Here is a 21,881-nt window from a genome sequence, read left to right as displayed (position 1 = left end):
ATACTCAGAACATGGCATGCAGAATGTCCGCATAGTGGGTGTAACTACTTGCTTCATCCACAGCTGCACCTCTATTTCCCTAAAATTGTCACCTCCAAGGACCTTCATTCCTGGTAGCTGGAACTGGCCTTTCATTTGCTTCCTTTTTGATCAAACCAAAGACTATTGCCATTGGTGGCCTGAGATATATAATGGATGCCCCTATTGGTCATACAGGCTCCATGATGAATGCAGTAGCTATTCTTACCACTCACTTGGCGACGCTGAAGGATGGACTTTTAGTTACCTAAAATGGCATAAGGGCTCTTCATCCGATAACAATGGATGGTATACTTTAGATATACCTGACCCCAAGGCCAAAAGTTGGGACTATGTTGAATTTGCTGTCTATGCTTGAACAATCTCAGCTAGACCCACAGGGTGGATGACTGTTGGCCACTCCCTGATAACACCACCTAAGGCAACCATCCAGGTAGTCGAACACATCAAGGAATCAGAATCAAAACTTCGAGATCTTATCCACAGCCCATCCAAAGAGGATTCAGAACCTTCAACCCCCTCAGGCCCGCCTCCCACATGGCTCAATTTGCTACACCAAACTCTTCGATTATTAAACTCCACCCCTCTTTCTGTGCCTACTTCTCAGTGCTTCCTCTGTGCTTCACTTAGTCATCCACTTCTAGCAGCAGTCCCATTAGCGGCAGGAAATATTTTAGCAAAAACCTACAATTTCTCTAAGAAAGGACAACCCCTACATGTGACACGTATCCCACTATGGGAAAGTTATTCCACCAATACTTCATTTCCTTTCATCTGTTCCCACCTGCCAACAATAAATCCTTTACCCATTTGTTCCTTGAGCTATAGCACCCCATCGAGCCCTGCATTTATGCAACCTGGACATTTCCTCTAGTGTAACGGATCTTTAAGTACCTCAATGATCAATGTATCTGGCACCTGTTTCTTGGTTACTGTAGTTCCTCAGCTATCTTTGTATACTCCCACCGAATTCTGACAGTTGGCCCTACCTTCCCGCACCCGTAGGACAGTCTTTCTGCTGGTTCTGGTAGGCCTCACTTTAACAACCACAGTGGCGAGTCTCAGACTCTCTGGTGGAGCTATAGGTCATGCTCTATGGGCATCCATGACCTTCAACAAAAACTGCAAGAAGCGCTCAATACCACTGCTGAGTCTCTGGGCTCCTTGCAGCGGAAGGTTACTTCATTGGCCCAGTGGCTTTACAGAACGATGGGCGATTGATCTTCTCACTGCAGAAAAATGGGGTACATGCCTGTTCCTCAGAGAGGAAAGTTGCTACTACGTTAATGAGTCTGGGCTAATAGAAAAGAGTGTTGTTAAATTGCAGGAATTATCAACCCAATTGTTCACACCCACCTCCTCTAATCCCATAACGGAGTTCTTCCAATCCTCTCTCGCCACGTACTTGCTACCTCTCTTGGGGCCCCTTATTGGGATGCTCCTTTTTTGCGCTCTCTTGCCCTGCATAATGAAGTTCCTTCAAACCCAGTTGCAGAAAATTTCTAATCAAACTTTCAACCAGCTTCTGCTTAGGCACTACCAGCCTCTGATGACCAATGAACCCCCAACATCTTCAAGAGAACAGCTCACTCAGTGCTGAAGCTCACTACCAGGCATGATGGAATGCAATGGACATCAGACAGCAGGAGACAATGAGTCCAGAGAACCTCTTAATCTGCCACCCTGGATTCTTGAGTCTTTATGTCCTTTTAAGCCTCCTCATGGCCCTTGGCCTCTTCTCTGTCAGTCCCCTGACATGGAACTTCTTCCAAAAATTGACCTTTGCTTTAATTTTTATCTTCATCCTGTTTTTACTTGCTCTTATCTTCTTCAGGTGCTGGTGACACCATTTCAAGGCAACGCTTCCAGTATTTCCTAGAGTCTCTGTTACAGGACCAGTGGCTGATAACAACAATCTCCTCCATCCAGGACTGGTTCGATGCCATCGATGACTTGTGGCTTCAGGGAACTTTCATAGACTTCATCTCTACGAAGTAGCTGTCTATAGCCACTGGGTTTTATCTCTGGCTGCCCTGATATCCCCAGACCTGCCCCCCGAACATTCCTCCATTTCCCTTTCTAGGCCCCATGCCGCCCCCACACAGCAGGAAGCAGCCGGATCTGACCAACGACGCCCCAATTCCTAAGAAAACAAAAAGGGAGGAATGTTGGGAAAAGTATAAACGGCAGTCGCACCCCAGAGAAAAACCCCAACATGGCGCCTAACAACCTCCTCTTCCTACCGTCCCCTTTTCTGCAGTGGCGCGAAAAGTTCCCGCCCGTGTGAACTCTCCCGCCGGCACCAGTTTCAAATCTCGCTGGCGGGGAACCTTTGCCCCAATAAGAACTAATTCCTGGGCTCCGAAGCTGATATCTGGAAGACCTTGCCAATAAACGGGTGGCCTGACATTTATCTAAGCCCTGCCATCTCCCCTTAGATCTATATAAGCACACAGCCTTTTGCAATAAAATTGGAATTCTCCCGGCAAAGTGTCTTTGTGTGGGGAATTCTTTCACTCCCGACCCCCAACTCCCCCTACCACCAGCAGCGACACCCAAGGCCTTAGCCGCCAGTTCCCAGGGGTGTGGCCACCAAAGGGGTACGGACAAATTAAACTGAGGGTGTAAGCGGGGCCTGGCTGGCTGGCAGGAGGAAGGGGGGAGAGGCTGGAGAAGAGAAACAGCTCTGGACTAACAGGATTGGAGACACACCCAGTAGTGGAAGAGGAGCCGCCTTACAGGGATTGCTGCCAGCATATAGAGGGCAGAAGCTTAGCTCGGAGGGCACAGCTCTGCCTACTGAAAGAGAAGAAAATAGAACTCTAAGACTTCATTTCTTTTTTTTCCCCCTTTTCAATTTTTATCGTTCTTTTCATTCTCCTTTATTCTACCTATCTTTCTCTCCCTCTTTCTCTCTAAGGACTCCTTCCTTCCCCTTCCCCCTAACTTTCATCCCAAGCTTTATGACTTTCATTACATGTAATTTTCTAAATGCAAATAGGTGAAAGTTCCGAGGCTGTCTATAGGTCTCCTAAGTACCTAGGTATTACCAAATACCCCGATCCATTCGCCTGTTAATATCCCCCTTCAGTCGAGCAATCTTCCAAAGTAGCCAAGACATACTAACCTTCATACCATCATAGCACCCAACCTAAACATAAAGTCCTAAGACCAAACAACAGATCACTATATGCCTACAGAATCCATAAGCCTTTTATGAATCAAATGAATCAGCTTTAAATTACAATAAAGCCCAACATCTCTAGACATAGTCTCCCACCACAAAGGAGAGACCACAGAGGTATACAAAACCAAAACAATTTTATAGGAGAAAACAGAAACACAGCAGTTAAACAAAGCTGGAAAGTAACGTGAACACCATGAAAAAACAAGGGAAAAAGGATTACAAACAATGCAGGACAACTTAAATTTACAGGAGAACCTAGAGCATAGAAAAATGGACAGAGAAAGAACTCAAGGCATACCTGACTCAGGTGGAATGGAATCTTAAAGAAGTCATTAGACAGCAAGTCCAAACAATGAAAGAATACTTTGAAAATGAATTACGTAAGCAGATTCAAGAAGCAAAAAATCAACTATACCAGGAGATAGGGATTTAAAAAAAAAATCAAACAGTAATCCTAGAAATGCATGTTGAAAGCCACAGCTGAAGGGGCCCCAGCAAACTTCCAGCTGCCAGCTGATGATTGGCTCACAGCAGCCCCAGCAAACTTCTAGCTGCCAACTGATTGGCTCCTCTGCAGTGATGCTCATTGGGTTGTTTCCCCGCCCTTTCAGACCATGGAGCTGCTCATTGGGGGACTTTTTTTGGCTCTGCCCATGTGACCCAGCCAATCGGCCTCAAGAGCAGGAGGAGTGGGGGAGGTTGAGAGGCTTGTGGGAAGCCGGTGGTGGCACTTGGGCTCTGAAGGTTTTCCTGAAGAGCTGTGTGGTTTGGCGTGTGTGTTCTAAAAATAAAGTTCGTTTCTTTTGACAAGTGGCTCCTGAATTGTGCTCAGCCAGACTGCAGCATTTGGTGGGCCGCACAGGGAACGACTGAGGGTAAGTGATAAGGTAAACTGTTTGCCCCTGAGGGCAGGGAAAGAGGATGGGTAGCCATTTTAAGATTCTTCTTTTGTTTTATTTCACTTTTGTTTTAAGTTGCCTGTCCCTGGAGATGAGTGAGACAGAAGAAAAACCGCTCACATCTGAGGAAAAACTATTTGCGTCTGAGGAACAGATAGGGAGAAAGGATGGATGCACATGTCAGGAGGATAGAAAGGCTATAATGGTTTTGTGTTGTTCCATTTTTATTTCATTCTGTCTTGGTTTTGTTTGGCATCATCTTGTTGGGTTGTATTATAGTAGAAATATGTAAAAAAACAGAAATTAGTAAAAAACAAACCGAAAGAGTGTTAAGTAAATTGTTAGAGGAAGGAGGCATTCCAGTAAAATCAAGAGCAGTCAGGGCATACGTTGATAGAATACAAAAATGTAGCCCATGGCTTTTTAAGGAGGAGTTGGAACCATCATGGTGAAGATTTAAAAGGAATAGAAAAGAAAAGCCCAGGGACTCTGCCAGTTGGCACATTGCCATTGTGGACGTTCGTATCTGGTTTGCTTAGTCCAAAGCCTTCAGACAATGGTAGAGGAAGGAGAAGACATATTGATTCAAGTAAAAGAGAAGGTCTCTCAAGTTAGTCAGACAGAGGAAAAGATTCAAGTAAAAGAGAAGGTCTCTCAAGCTAGTCAGAGGAAGATAGTTTAGAGCAGAAAATGCCATCAGGGGAAAAGTTACAACAGGAGACTGCTACTAACACCTTTCTATCACCAGAGGATGTAAGTGTCCAACCAACAGAGCCACCTCTACAGGAGACTGCTACTAACACCTTCCTATCACCAGAGGGCGTAAGTGTCCAACCAACAGCACCACCTCCATATGCTGGGAGGCCCCCAACAACCCCCGCAGTTGATAGTTGGGATCCTGAGACAGGATCTCAAGTATTAACATGCCCTGTATTTGAGCAGGCAGGAGGGCAGCAAATTCACCATGCTTTAAATTTCAAAAAAGTGAAGCAGCTAAAAGAGGCTGTAACAACCTATGGTCCTCAAGCACCCTTCACTGTAAGCTTGGTCGAATCCATTACCAACTTGAACATGACGCCAGCAGATTGGGCTAATATGTGTAAAGCTGTGCTAAATGGAGGACAATACCTGTTATGGAAGGTTGCCAATGAGGAATTTTGCAAGTTGTTGGCTAGGCGAAATGCAGCAGCTGGTTATCCTCAGAGAATCTAGATATGTTGTTAGGAAACGGACCTTATGAGGATCAGCAGCAACAAACTGCATATGATCCTGGCGTATACATATAAATTGCTGTAGATGCGGTTAGGGCATGGAAGACTTTACAAGGACATGGAAGTTTACAAGGTCAATTATCTAAGGTAATACAAGGAGCTAATGAACCTTACACTGAATTTGTAGATAGGCTTATTCAAACAGCTACCAGAGTTTTGGGGAATACAGAACAAGCAATGCCATTAATAACAACTGGCTTATGAGCAAGCGAATCGTTAGTGCAGAGAAGTCATTAGACCATGGAAACATGAAGATAATTAAACACATATATTAAATTATGTAGAGACATTAACGAACAAGGGCAAGTCGTGGCAGCTGCAGTACAACAGGTTTTAGATGCCAGGCCAAAAACATGCTACAATTGTGAACAAACAGGATATTTTAAAAGGAATTGCCCCATAGGAGGAGGATTTAACAAAACTAGGTATCAAAGGAGTAGAATACTGGGTATTTGCCCACAATGCCATAGAGGGAGACATTGGGCTAATGAATGCCATTCTCAAACCACCATAGAGGGTACTCCATTATCAAAAAACGAAGAAGGACCAGGTGTCTATCCACGATATCGTGCAGAAAGGCATCAGGCTCCATTGCCAAAAAATGGACAGGGGGGCCCAGTGCTCCGGGGCCCAAGACCACAAATATACAGAGCACTGGAGGAACCCAGCAACCCCATCAGGGTAGTGCCCAGGACACATTGTCCATTAAATCCCTCACTAGACAAACCAGAGGAAGCGCAGGATTGGACACCTGCGCCTCTGCCAGAACAGTACTAACTCCAGAGATGGGAGTTCAGATCATTCCCACAGGGGTAAAAGGACAAATTGGTGCGGTCAATTTGGAAAGCAGTATGGAGATTCCTTGGAAAGCTGGGAATGGAACCACCATTTGACCCAGCTATCCCTCTTCTCGGACTATTCCCTAAAGACCTTAAAAGAGCGTACTATAGGGATACTGCTACATCAATGTTCATAGCAGCACAATTCACAATAGCTAGACTGTGGAACCAACCTAGATGCCCTTCAATAGATGAATGGATTTTTTAAAATGTGGCATTTACACACAATGGAGTATTACTCAGCACTAGAAAATGACAAAATCATGGCATTTGCAGGGAAATGAATGGCACTAGAGCAGATTATGCTAAGTGAAGCTAGCCAATCCCTAAAAAACAAATGCCAAATGTCTTCTTTGATATAAGGAGAGCAACTAAGAACAGAGCAGGGAGGAAGAGCATGAGAAGAAGATTAACATTAAACAGGGATGAGAAGTGGGAGGGAAAGGGAGAGAGAAGGGAAATTGCATGAAAATGGAAGGAGACCCTCATTGTTATACAAAATTACATATAAGAGGAAGTGAGGGGAAAGTGGAAAAAAACAAGGGAGAGAAATGAATTACAGTAGATGGGGTAGAAAGAGAAGATGGGAGGGGAGAGGAGGGAAGGGGGAATAGTAGAGGATAGGAAAGGTAGCAGAATACAACAGACACTATGTTAAAATGTGGATGTATAACTGATGTGATTCTGCAATCTGTATACGGGGTAAAAATAGGAGTTCATAACCCACTTGAATCAAATGTATGAAATATGATATGTCAAGAGCTTTGTAATGTTTTGAACAACTAATAATAAAAAATTAAAATTAAAAAAAAACATTCTGTAAGCCTATCAGAAGTATATAATATTGGGGGAAGGACAGAATTGTTAAAATGATTTCTTAAATTGATGGAATGAGACTTACAACTGAAATGAACTTTTTCATGTTTCAGTGTCCAGTAAGACAACTCTACAAAAGATTAGCCAACATCACTGTTTAGAAATTGTGATTTTTTTTAATTTTATTTTCTTTATGTTTATTCATTCATTTATCTTAGTGCCTGTACTCAGCTTTGGAGTTTGGTGGAAATTCTCAGGTGGGAATTCTTGTTTACTATCACACTACTCAAAGCTTGATGAGGGAACCACAAAACCACAGATGTCACAGCCCTTCCATAGAAGCACAGACTTTAAGTAGTTTCCATACAGAATTCTGAATAAAATTAAATCAGAAGTACATGGATTCATGGGTGCATCAAAATCATATTAAAGAAACCAGGCAACAGTCTGTGAGGAAGTGAGCACTCGTTGAGTATGAAGTCTGCTGATAACTTGATCTTGAACTTACGTATCTGTTTATTAGCCAGTCTATGGGTGGCTAATAAACAGCAGTCCAAATGGACTACACACCTCCACTCCAGCTTATAAGTCAAAAAAAAATACGTTTCTACTTTATAGTGGTGCTAGGCAACTTGTGGTTGTTTACTTGCAAAAACTAGGAGTCATTCTATGTTGGCACTTGGGCTCAAAATGGAACAACACATCATGGCAAACCACCACTGCACAAAATGGAGTGATTCAGAGCTGGGCACAGCCTGAAAACCGTGTTCTGTTCATCATGGATGAACTCACAGAAGGACACAGGCTGCTCTCCACAGGATTAAAGCAAAAGGCTATCTAAAAGCCACTATCAATCAAGGACTATGAAAACTAGGCCAAAAGTAGGAGAAAAAAATTAAATCTGAGAGAAAATTTTAATGAACAAGAAAACAAATATGCAAAAGAGAGAATCAAAACATCAAAATCTTGGTGTCTGATGAATATTAATGGAATTGACAAAACACAAAGAAGCAACAAATTGCCATCTTTATTTGCAAAGGATATAAAAATGACTCAGAAAATCTTCTACTATACTAACAATTAGAAACAAGCAGATAATCAAAGCATCTTTATTGTGTTAATCTACTAGAGAACTGAATTCATAAGACTAGTGGATAACCTGAATTTCCAAAGGAAATAATGTTCCTTGAAGACATATATTTTAATTTTTGTCTGAATATGGAATCAAAAAGTAATAAACTTAAGATTTCTCATAGAAAAATTCAAAAAAGTTATTTCTTTCAAGTAATAGTTTTTGGGCAAGTTTTATATATCATATGTTGCAATGCAATTGGTCATTTATATGCTAAAAAGTATTCCATAGACACTGGCTACATTCAATACTCGGACACACAGCAGGTCATACCTGGGTACATCTGAATTACTGACATTGAGATGGGCTGATATGAAAGGCTGCTTAGATGATTAGTTGTTCTCACCCTCATGGTGTGAGCAAAAACCAAGCACTTGATAAGGTTTCAAGGCCAAAAATATATATATGATGTGAAAAGGCAGGAGGCACGGCAGGCACAGATCTGATCATGCCAGCTGTGCACAATCCAAAACTACAAACCCTGACCCATCTCTACTCACTCCATAGAGGATCCCACCATAGACAGTCTCACAGTCCCCAGGCTGAACTGAGTCTTGCTTCATAGGAAGCACCTCTCTAGGCTACAGATGTACTGTTTGAACATTTTCGCCTCCCTGTCATATTTTATGAACACAACATTGGCAAAATTTAATCTGAAGCTCTTGCGACTGAAAACCAGGTTGTCAAATTTGTGGAGTCGGGAGTCCAAGGTCCCTAACTTCTAAGCACCAGAAGCTACAAATATCACCACAAGAACCCAACATCTCACAATAGGCCATGAGGTTACTCAGCACAGCAGATGTCTTCACAAAAGACTAAGGTGAAGAGCTAGAGAGCTCCCAGGGGCAGATGTCAGGGACACTGGGAAACAATCCAGAGTAGTCTGGAGCCCAATCAGTGCACTTAGGACTCATGCCCCACTCCCCCAGGGATTCTAACTTGCACCCCCATTGCCAGGAGAAAGGCTGACTTAACAAGGCGCAGTTACAAGCCTGTAAGGGCATCAGATATTAAACATGTTACCTGAAGAGAAATTCTGAAACAAGGATCAAGCTCAAGAAAGATGTGGAAGCTCTGACAAGCCATGGACAGCTGGAGCTCACCTGAGACACCGGATGATCTCTCAGGTGTGTCTTCTCAAGCCTAACTCAGGAGGGGAAATGTCCTAAGAAACTGGTGCTGGCGCTCAGGGCTGGCTTGTGAATATGGAGAGACAGCAAAGTGTTACAGGCAGATGATAAGCAATCTAAACTAAAAAAACAATACTTGCCAAAACTATTTGGAATTTGAAAACTCAGCATAGCCATTTTTTTTTTCTGAAAACCTCCATATTTCCTCAAAGCAGTTGAGTGCCAAGAATTCCAGGTTCCTCTCAGGAGCTGTCAGTACTGTTTGTACTGGTGTCAGGATCACCCAAATGTAGCAGAGCCTCCTGTGTTGGTTACCTTCCCGCCATGTTGCTGCCCTTGTGACTTTGAGCAGGCCAGAGGGGACCATGTGACACTGTCTTGTCAACTCTCCTGCTTCCCTAATATTCTAGGTAATTTTGGAGAGAGGTTTGCTCTCTATTCTTTGAACTTTTAATGGGTTTCTGCCCAGACCCACCTACCACCCAGTCCTGAAGAGTTTCTGTAAGAAGGAAATGCTGTGAGGACTATCGAAGCCCAGAGGGACCATGGAGAATTGATTCCAGAGGGACATCCTGGAAACTAAGTAGGGAATGGAGAAGGGATTGCAGAAGTGTCCAAAGTAGGGAACTTTATATTGTATCAGAACACCATGAGCGTGAAATTGCCTCACTACAATTGAAGAAATGCACGAGATAGAACTTGATTCTTGAATCATTCAACGAATTAATTTTTATTATTAAGGAGATCTAACAAGAGTCTCATGCATCCTGAGGTGTACATGAACTTGCTTACAACAGATGACAGATTATGACTCAAAGCCAAAGTGCATGAAGAATTCTCACAGAACTGTTATTTTCCATTTTTTCACCTTTAATCCTTATAAATACAATCACTTCAAGTCAACATAATGATGTGACTATTTATTATCATTATTGCTGCTTATGCAAATTAAAGAGATTTGATGGGAGTGCAGCACTACCTGCTTTAGCACCTTATCTAAATAAAATAGCTAACTATGTACCCTTTAGTATTCAGAGTTTTTCAATATTCTGTTTGTGACATTAGTCTACATTTTTGTGCATGGCTAGAGGATCACTTACTCCCATTGATATTAAGTACTCCAGCTGTGGGTATATCAAAATATTTATCCATGCAAGTGCTGATAAACATTTCAGTAGTATCTAGTGTTTGAGAATTATAAGGGAAAAAAACTATTATGAAAATTCCTGTACTTTCTACTTAGTTCGCAGGCAGGCACATACTTCTAATATATACACTGCAGAAAGGCACGTGTTCAGTACAAGCAGATACTCCAAAGAGTTTCAGAGCTGTGCTATCTAGTCTTTGCACTAGCAGTGTGTGAGCATTTCAGGTTCTCCAAAACTTCATCAGACTCTGACATTTTCAGCTCTGGGGACAAGTGCATGGAGTACTGCATACATGGCATATGTTAAGGGCATCTTAGTGGCAGGCCACTCCCCTCATGCTAGGCATGTGAGCGGCTGGCCACTTACCCTGTAGGCACAGCCCTGGGCATGAGGCCATGTGTTGCAGTCCTTGAGCTTGCTCCACCACCCACTCCTGGATTGGTCACTGCAAGGATAGTTAGCAGACATTGCATTGGTGGCTGCCTGTAATCTGCTTAGCTACTGCCTGAGTATTTATACATGGTAACTGTGGGATAAAATCAGACCTGCTTCATGCTTGGTCTCTGGAGGTCTTGATTAGTGACTCCGCAGCCACACTTTCCTCTACCCTGTTCTGTGGACCTCCTCACTGGATGAGAGAGAGCTCTCGCAGTCAGCTGTATTTTTATTAGCAGATGTGTAGTGGTAACATATAATGGTATTAATGAATCATACAATTGAACATCTTTTCATATGTTTATTACCCATTTGAAAATCCTTAGTTTGTCTTTTACATGCATTCCACTTTAAAATCCTTTTGTCACACAATATTTTTTACATTTTTTACATCTGTGTGTTTATGTATGCTTGAATGGCTTGTTACATGAAAATGAATAAATATAACAGTTGCCCATTAAAACATATTTAGGCTGCTTTATATATATATATATATATATATATATATATATATATATATATATATATATATATATATCTCCCTGAAAGTAAGGGCAACTTTATCTTACTGAAAATTAAAGCTCCAAGTTGTTTTAACTTGCCAACCTCCTCGGACTCAGAACAGAAACAACCCCAAATACACATGTTCCATAACACTGCCTAGCTAAATCTACATTCTATTACTATTACAATCTATTACTGCCGTGTCCCACTTTGCCAATACTTCTCTTATAAAAGCTTCCCTTTCCCTTGAGTTTTCTGAAGATGATAATTTGAAATGTAAAGGTTTCCTCTGTCTTCCATCAAAACGGGGCTTGAATAAAAATTGTTTTCCTGCCACCCTGCCTCCTGAGGTTTTGGTGGAGTGAGGAGGGGTAAAACCCTGTCTTTTGTCCTCACAGGGAACAGTTCTGTGCAACAATACTGTGGGCAATTTGGAGGGAGAAAAAGGGAAAACATGTTTAAGAGTTCCAACACTTTATTGTTGTTCAAGAACAAGCATACGACATTTACTCTTTCAAGTGTTTCTACAAATAGGCAGGTCATTTTATAAGCTAAATTGGTGGAATTTTTATAAGCACTGATGGCCTGGCCAGGAACTATCACTTTTTACCATCTCCAATTCATTCTACCTGCTGCAGTCATGGGGAGTTGTCAAAACACAAATTAAGTCATGTCACCATTCTTAAAAGTCTTTGAGAATGAATTTTTAAGTCTCCCATTACAGCAAGAATCAAGTCGAGTCTCCCTGTCAAGGCTTGCAAAACCCTACCCAGCTGGACTCCTGCCTGCTCCTCTTCTCATCTTCCTTTGTCTCAGCTTCACCATCTGGCCCTTCCTGCAGGGCCAAACACATCAAGTTCTTCCCCACTGAGGAATTTGTGCACAGACCCTTTTTTGTCTGGAATTCACATCCCTCATTTCCATCCTAATTTTGTGCTCAGTAAAAATTCATTTTAACTCATTTCCTGATGGAAAGATCACCAACTGATTAGCCTCAACTGGTTCTACACTTTGTTTCTACACTGACTCCTGGCACACTGTGCTAATCCTTTACAATGCTTAGGAGCAATTCAAATTCTTGCTATTGGTATAATTCATTTGATGTCTTATTTCTGAACTGAGACATACAAGAACACCAAAAGTGTAGCCACTTTCCCTCAGCACCTTCCCAAGGCTTCCCTAGTGCCAGGAGCACATGGCTAGGGTCAATGCAGTTACCTGTTTACTCACTGACCAGATGCAATTATGATTAAAAGTACTTGTATTGACCTCACTCAGGATCTCATATGAGTTTTTTTTTCTCTGCATTATGAATGTGTAAAACAAATCAGAACACAAACTCATAAAGGTGAGCTTTAAGTCAGTGTCAAATTTCTGGCTATAATCATCACCATTGTCATCATTTTGTTAGCTTTTCATATAGATTTCTATGATTCAGAAGAAATGATGTCTTAAGATAGATAATTTTATTACATTATCAACTTTTTTTAAGAATTCTGCTCAGATTTGTTCATATATGTACTAGAGCTTTAGATTTTATTCTTAGTTCAATTATTTACTTAATATTTGTAATGCTTAATTTGAATTGTCAACTTGATTGGATTAAGAGACCTCAAAAATTAAAAGGCTTCTGGGTGTGTCAATAAGGGTGTGTCTAGGAATGTTTGGCATGTGGGATATCAAACTGAAGTGAAGACCCTCCCTAAGCACGGGCAGCACCATCCTATAGGATGATGGCTTGGATGGAATAAAAATTGAGCTGGCTGATGTTATTTGCAGAAATAATGAGATGTTTCATCATATAATGGTCAAATCTACTTTCATTATTATCACTATCACTAAAATTTATAATTTTTTTCAAAATGAATGAGATACAAGCTTTATTTATGATCTTCCAAAGATGGAGTAGGTAATGAATGGTATGTGTCCCTTGAAGCTCTGATTCCAATCATTTCTTCCCAAAAGGAGCCAATGACATTAGCTTCTCATTAAAACTTCAAAAGACATTTTATTTGTACAATGTATATTTGCAGATGATAATTTCACTTTTAATAGTGGTCAACCATATATACTATTTTGGACTTTGTTTTTACATAAAAATTTATCTTCAAGATCCTTTGTATTAGGGTACCTAGAGTTCCATGGCATTTTGTTTCCTGGCTATTCCAGTATTGACACATATGAAAATTTATAGTACCAATTTTATGTAGGTGACATTTACATAGTTTCCGAACTTTTCTGATTAAAATCAATGCATTTAAGAACCTCTTATGTATGTAAACTATTGCAAATGTGAGTTTTCTAAAACTAGCATTATCTGTAAATGTTTCCAAGCATTTGTTCCATCTAAGGCAGGTCATGCATGGATATCTTCTAGCAACCTCTGACTGGGCTCTGACCTTTTCTGTTCTGAGCTCTATTCCAGAGCCAGTGACCTGACAGAGCAGTGGCCCAGGCAACCATCTTCTCCTCATGTGATCTCACAAACCAGAGATGCTTTTACTCCCTTAAAAACTCCTGATGTATTTCTGAGCTTAATTTGCAAACATTTGTGTCTGGGGCTACGGGGGGCCCCCTGACCCAGCACTTGCAGCTCTTCACCTGGGTACCTGTCCAGTGCTGTCTAGTCAAGCTGCAGCTCTTGAAGGTTGTTTCCCACCCCCTGGATTATGCCTCCTCCATCCTAAGAAACTCAAATAAATCATCAGCCAGGAGGAGATGGGAAGTCCATAACAAGAAAGCAGAAAAGAGTGAAAGGAAGTCTTTAACCTCACCCTGCCTCCAGAAAAGGAGGAGGAATTGGAAGATTTGAACTGCAAGTTAGATTTAGAAACTTTTGCCCTTCTGTTTCTTTCCAAATAAAGTGTGATAATCTCCAAAAGAACTTTTATTGAAGTCATAATAACTAGGCTTTCTATAACTATGTCATGAATTAATGAAAGATTAAATTTTCAATTTGCTTTTAAATCATCATTAGGTTTATTAATATTAACATTACTCTGCTCATGAATACCTTTTAGATGGTTTGCTGTGACACTGTGAACTAAGGGGAAAAATGTTATTTGCTAATTACTTTAGGTGAAATTCAATAGATCCTCACTTTTTGTTTAAAAACAGATAAAATAAAACCAAGAAGATGTTCATGGGACTATACCAGCATTTTGGAAACTTGAAGACAGAGGTGAGTGCAACTGGCCCCATGGAACAACTCATGAGAAGTCTGTGGGTTCCATAGTAACCATCAATCCTGCTCTCTAGAAAAGCTGTGCCACCAACAGACATGGCACAAGGAACCAGAGAATGAGAAGCAAAGTTTCCTGAACAGTCCTCTGGGAGGAAAGGCACAGATCACCCATTGCTTTTATTGTAAAAAAAAAAAAAAATTGGAGTAAGGGTACCAGGGATTGAAATCAGGGTCACTCAACCACTGAGCCACATTCCTGTCCTTTTTTGTATTTTATTTAGAGACAGGGTCTCACTGAGTTGCTTAGCATCTCACTTTTGCTGAGGTTGGCTTTGAACTCAGGATCCTTCTGCCTCAACCTCCTGAGCTGATGGGATTACAGGAATATGTCACCATGCCCATAATCACTCATTGATTTTAACCTTCTCTCAAGCCATCCAATGATTAACAAAGATTTTTCTGCAGCAAAGGGTTCCCAGGCTCTGCAAAGCTGGCACATCAAAGGACCAGGGGTTCCAGTCTGCTCACCATCACTACTTATCACAACCTACCTAATCACCAGCTTGAAATCCTGGGTCCCACCAGACACCACTGAGCAGCTTCCCCTCTTGGTCTCCACACATCACAGTCAGCACATTTGCTTCCAAATGCCTCACCTTTCTCCAAAGCCACCAAGAAGGGCATCAAACTGCCTTGCGACTGCCAGTCTGTCCTCTTGCTCATCTGTCCTCTACCCTCTGCCCTGTACTCTTTGTACAAAGCAGATCTGGTTGTGCTCTTCACCTGCTTGAAACTAACTTTAAATCAGAGCTCAGACACCTGCAGCCTGAGAGCATCCTGTCCCGCAGGGAGTCTCAGACCTGCACTGAGAACCCCTTGGTGAGCCTTCAGATATGTCCTTTCCTAAACTCATTCTAAGGCCAATAAATGTGGATGTCTGGGGGTGAGATCCAGGCACTAAGAACTTCCCAGGTGACTCCAGGGACAGCCAAGATTCCACAGTTCTGTTTGCTGGTCAGATGACTGAAAAATGAGCACAGGTGTGGGAATGTGCCTCTCCTCAGCATGTGGCCTTTGTTTTCCTCTTCCACCCCCATCCACTGCCACCAGAAATCCATGCACATCATTGAAACATTGATTACTAATTTTCTCATGTTTCAAAAGATCTCAGATGGCAAAGATTCAATTGCCCATAACTCACATTGATAACACACTTACATTGTCCATACTGGCCTACTTTTATTAAGTTTTTAGTTATTTCCCATAAACCTACCTTGAAAATTCAAGTGTAACAACTTTCATGAAAGTATACACTTTCCCCTGCCTCCTTCCACCTTTAGGAGTCCTTATTCTCTCACATTCTTTGAAGTTTTATGGAAGCTGCTAGTATTCCTAACATTATATGTGTATGTGTTTGTTTGTGTGTACAAATGCATATAAATGTATAGCATATAAGTGATCCTTTAATTTAACAAAAATATTCTGTTGAATGTATCTACATTCTGTGTAGTCTGGGAAGAGATAAGGAGAGAGAGAATGGGAGAGAGATTAGTTTTGATGTGTTGTTTCATATTATGGGAACAGACAATCAGAAATCCATGGCACTTGTCAGCAGGCCGGAAATTTAGGAAAAAGTAGATGTTGCAATCTCGAGTCAATTCCATAAGTTAGCAGGTTGACAACTCAGATGAGTCTTCTATTTTGCTACCTTGAGAAGAATCCTTTCTGCTTCAGGAACCTCAGTTCTTGCTCTTAAGGCCGTCAACTGATTAGATGAGGCCCACCTACACTATAAAGGGTGGCCTATGTTACTCAAAGTCAATGTCAATCACAGCTAAGAAGTATTTTTCCACATCTAGACTGATGCTTAACCAAACAACTGGGGACCATAACCTTGCCAGCTGGGCACATAAAAATAGGCATCAAAGAGTGGTGGTCCTTAAACTCACCCACTGTGCTCACTGGTTTTGACTGGAGTCAGCCTGTGGATGTACCTGGTTGCATTGATCACTCTCCTGCTTATGCACTTTTGAGAGATCTCCAGGTTTTTGCTGCTCTGAACCTCATTGCTACGAGCTTTAGGCACAGGCCTCCCTTGTGTGGGACTGTACCTGGTATATGTGCAGGGAATGTGGCTGCTGGTCACAGGGCATATGAGAGGTGAGCCCAGGGATCACACCCAGCTCTCTTCCTAGAAGCAGCATCAGTTGCCACAAGTGTCGGTCACATGTGAGATGCCCTTGGTCTAGTCTCCTTGGAGGTGTCCAGGCACTTTCTCATGGTCTCTTAGCTGTTGGCAATAAAACCTTCAGAAGCTATTTCATTATGAGGTCTATATTTATTGTCATTGATAATGTTATATTCCTTTTCTGTGTTTGATAGTCATTTGTCTTCCTTTGTAAAATTTCTGGTCATATATTTTGGTCATTTTTAACTAGATTAATTATATTTTTCTTACCAATTTGTAGGTTATCTTTACATATTTTCAATTTTCAAGTGTGTTAGTTATATTGAAACCTCTATCAGTTATATTGAAAATATATTCTTAAATTTCAAAACATTTTTAGTTTAAGACATCTTTCTACCCCAGATAATCAAGCATTGATTACATTATTCTTGTATCCATTATTTATAAATGTAAATGACAGTGTGTCTCTTAGTTGCTTTTGGTATATAGGAAAAATTAATCCTTGTGAAAATATTATTAACAATCACACAAAATTGAGTACTACTTAAGTCAATGAATCATAAGTCAAACTTCAGCAATATGGTAAAAAACTACTGACCTTTACATTCACAGAAAAATTCATGAACTTCCTATAACAATATGGGCATATAATTTAAAAAAAACTCATACTCACTTTACATTATTCTGTAGCTAGTAACATCATGAGATGCTTTTAAAAGTCAGAAATATTGTACTATTTAGAAATACTCTGAATAGGAAAGAAATTAGCTGTAAATTTTATTCTCAAAATTGATCAATAAAGAGGAAAATACTAGTTAAGCAGACAAAAATGTACCCAAAACAGGGTATTGCTCATATATACAGAAGATATGAACAGTATAGATTTATTTCTAGTTGATTCAATCCTATTTACACATTTAAAATACAAAATTACATTTCAATCTGTCAAGAAGCTGACCACATTTAGCATCAGAAAAGGAACTTGACTTTAGCTTCTGATCATGACCTCAATATCCTGGAATAGGAAAAGGAATTTCATGGAATCTAGATGCATTTATCAACACCAATTAATAAAAGTTAATTCTGAAAAGTAATTCCTGAATGTCATCCATTCACAAATGAGTCAAAGGCATTAGGACCTTAACACTTGGTACCACTTGAAGTTGTGAACTACTCTCCTACAGTGGTTGGTTTTCATCTCGTCCAAGGATTGTTACAGTTGCTGAACTAGATGAAGTAGGGTGGCTGAGGCTGTCTGCAGAACTTTGTTGTTGTGGTCTCCATTCTGATTGAGGTGTAGTTTTATAGTCACTGCTGGCTTTATCTGTTGCCTGAGACTTCTGCTTGCAGGCTGTACATCTAGTCGCCACTCAAGGCTGTGATAACTGGGAAGGCTGGGTGCCAATTCACCCAGAATAGTCCTGATCTCTTTTCTGTTGTCCAGGTAAAGCTGAAGCAATAATTTGTTCAGTTCTTCAGAGAATCCCAGAACAAAAACAGAGTCTTGGAAACCCACTTCAGAAATCATGAGCTTGGAGCTCTCAGTGAGCAGGTAGGTCAACCCTTCCACACCATGCTGGACAGTGTTACTGCTCATGTTGAGCTTCCTGGCGGCACCCTCATAGACCTTGGGGATGGTCCCTTGCCTCAGGAACTCCACCCTGATCCACCCAAACTCCACCACCACTTTGGCAGGAAGGCCAGGTGCTCCTTATGCTCTTCCGACAAGTCCAGCAGCATCTTCGCTGGGCACCATTTTCCACCCAGCAGCACCCTGGTCTTCCTGTTTAAGACATCTTTGGACATACAGATGTCTTTAATTTTTTAAAAAAATATTTTTAGTTATAGTTGGACACGATACTTTTATTTTATTTATTTATTTTTATATGGTACTGAGAATCAAACCCAGCACCTTGCACATGGTAGGCAAGCACTCCACCGCTGAGCTCCAGCCCCAGCCCCAGCCCCAGATGTTTTTAATTTTATGTGCTCAAATTATTAATCTTTTCTCATGTGATCATATGTTTTTATGTGTGCAATCTTAGGAAATATTTTATAAGATCAAGTTTTAAAAGCTACCCACAATATTTTCCACTAATCATTTTAAAATTTCCTTTTAAAATATTAACATGGTTAATATATCTAGAGTTGACAATACATATGGAATGATGTAGGAATGCAAGTGTGTATTTTATTTGTGGAATGTCAGTTCTCCAGTCCCTTTTGTTAAGTAATTCTCTTTTTTCCTACTTCTCTATGATGCCATCTCCATCATGAATCCAAGTTGTCCATGTGGACAGTTCTGTTTCTGGGATTCTTAAGAATGTGTTGATAAACTTGTGTTTTTATTGTATTGATACATGATTCTTGCTACATCGGTTGAGAATGTTTCCTTCCACTACAGAGTAAAAAGAAAAAATATAATCATAAGACATCCACTTGTATAGAAGGGTAATAATAGTAATCTGTGTGATATAGCTTTCCTTGGGAAGAATATATTTTGGACATAATTTTTTTTAATGTAGGAGTATCAGAACACTGCTTATAGAACCCACTCAACACTAAGTAGCCACGAAGCAGAGACCTGTCCCCTACCAATGGACAGCTCTCTTTCTTTCATGACATCTATTCTTACCATATGAAAAGTCTTCCATGTAAAATAATTGCCACTTACTCAGTATTGTAGAGAGAGTTGTGAGAGACTCTGTGTCTAATAGAAGAAAAAATAGGCCTTAATCTTATTATGTGGGATTAGGCCCCAATTTCCTTAATAAGACTCTTACTGTACAGGAATTAAAACCAAGAATCAGTAAAAGGGATGGAATCAAACTAAAAAGTTTCTTTTCAGTAAAAGAAACAATCTGTGAGGTGAACAGAGAGCCTACATCCTGGGAGCAAATCTTTACACCTCACATATCAGATAGTGCACAAATCTCTAGGGTACATAAAGAACTCAAAAAGCTAAACACCAAAAAAACAAATAACCCAATCAACAAATGGGCTAAGGACCTGAACAGACACTTCTCAGAAGAGGATATACAATCAATCAATAAATATAAGAAAAATGCTCATCATCTCTAGCAATCAGAGAAATGCAAATCAAAACCACTCTAAGTTATCATCTCACTCCAGTCAGAATGGCAGCTATTATGAAGACAAACAACAATAAGTGTTTGTGAGGATGTGGGGGGAAAGGTACACTCATACCTTGCTGGTGGGACTGGAAATTGATGCAGCCAATATAGAAAACAGTATGGAGGTATGGAACCACCATTTGACCCAGCTATTCCTGTCCTCGGACTATATCCAAAGGACTTAAAAACAGCATACTACAGGGACACAACTACATTAATGTTTATAGCAGCACAATTCACAATAGCTAAAGGAGGGAAATGCAGGGATGTGGGGATAAGAAATATAGTAGAATGAAATAGATGTGAGTCAACCTAGATGTCCTTCAGTGGATGAATGGATAAAAAAACATGGCATATATACACAATGGAATTTTACTCAGTATTAAAAAAGAACAAACCATGGCATTTGCATGTAAATGGATGGCACTGGAGAAGATAATACTAAGTGAAGTTAGTCAATCCCCCAGAAACAAATACTGAATGTTTCCTCTGATAAAATAAGGTTGACTCATGGTGGGGTTGGGAGGGAGAGCATGGGGGAAACAGGGTAAAGGGGTGGGAGAGAAAGGGAGGGGGCAGGGGATTAGCAAGGATGGTGAAATGTGATGTATGAAGACTTGAATTGGGTGTCAACATACTTTATATACAAAAAGAAATACAAAAATTGTGGTATATATGTGTATTAAGAATTGTAATTCTACAAAAAAAATATAGCATTACCTTAGGTAGAGGGAAGTGAAAGGAGGGGAAGGCAGGGGATATGGGGATAAGAAAGATAGTAGAATGAAACAGACATTATTACTTTATATATATGTGACTGTATGACCAATGTGAATCTACAATATGTACACTCAGAAAAAGAGAAATTGTATCCCATCTACGTATGATATATCAAAGTATAAAAGTGCATTCTACTGTCATGTATAACTAATTAAAACAAATTAAAAATTAAAAAAGAGAGAATTGTGGCTTTGACCAATAGTGTTGCCCCTGCATCTCCCAAAAGAGCAAGAGTGCATGGCTCTCAGAAAACTCCCTCTGCTGAGAAGCCTTGCTTCCCTTCAGTCTGGTCCTCACAACTAACCTCTTACACTGTTACCAAGAAAGCCTAATGTGTGCATGGGAGTGGGTATGTCATGAGGAATAGAACATTCAAATATTTACATTTTATATTGCTTCCACTCTGCATTCTTCTTGCTCACTACCCTAGTGTGTAATTTTGCAATGAATTTCCTTTCATTTTACTGAACATTTTTAAATTCTTCAAAGACTGTGATTCTAGAATGCTGTGTTGTTTTGTGAGCCTCTGTGTTTTCATGCAAAATGGAATGTCTAATTGATAGGAGGTTGCTGTTACATCAAAGTAAAGTTTTGCACTTAATGTAATTTCTACATCTGCACCAGCATTTTACTATTTTAATCAGAACAACTTTATAATGACAATAGCTTAATTTATAATAATAATAGCTTAATAGTTAATTGATAGGCCAGAACCACTCCAGGTTCCTCTTTAGATTTCATGGTGTTTTAGCCTTCAAAATACTTTTTTTTTGGCAGGGAGGATGTACTGGGGATTGAATTTAGGGGCACTCTACCATGGAGCCACACATCCCCAGCCCTATTTTGTATTTTATTTCAGAGACACGGTCTCACTGAATTGCTTAGTGCCTGTTTTTGCTGAGGCTAGCTTTGAACTCATGATCCTCCTGTCTCTGCCTCCTGAGCTGCTGTCATTACATGTGTGTGCCACTGCACCTGGACACCTTAAAAATACTTTTAAAAATGACCTAGACAAAGTCTTATGTTGACAAATGTAGTATATGCCTTTATGTATTTATGTTCTTTTGCATATCCCCTAATAAAATTTTATAATTTGTCTACAGAAGTCTTAAGTCTATTATTTGATTATTTAGGCAATTTCAGTCTCTGATACTATTGTAAATAGTATATCCTGTTCAATCACGATTTCTAATCA

The 21,881-nt window shown here is 40.4% G+C and overlaps 1 pseudogene; it reads right to left on the bottom strand.

The window, feature by feature from the left end:
* Positions 1–17,904: 17,904 nt before the first annotated feature.
* LOC143404383 (COMM domain-containing protein 2 pseudogene) lies at positions 17,905–18,621 on the bottom strand (annotated as a pseudogene).
* Positions 18,622–21,881: the final 3,260 nt, after the last annotated feature.

The sequence above is a fragment of the Callospermophilus lateralis genome, chromosome 7 (assembly GCF_048772815.1).
Source record: "Callospermophilus lateralis isolate mCalLat2 chromosome 7, mCalLat2.hap1, whole genome shotgun sequence".
NCBI lineage: Eukaryota > Metazoa > Chordata > Mammalia > Rodentia > Sciuridae > Callospermophilus > Callospermophilus lateralis.
This window is presented reverse-complemented; position numbering and strand designations above follow the sequence as displayed.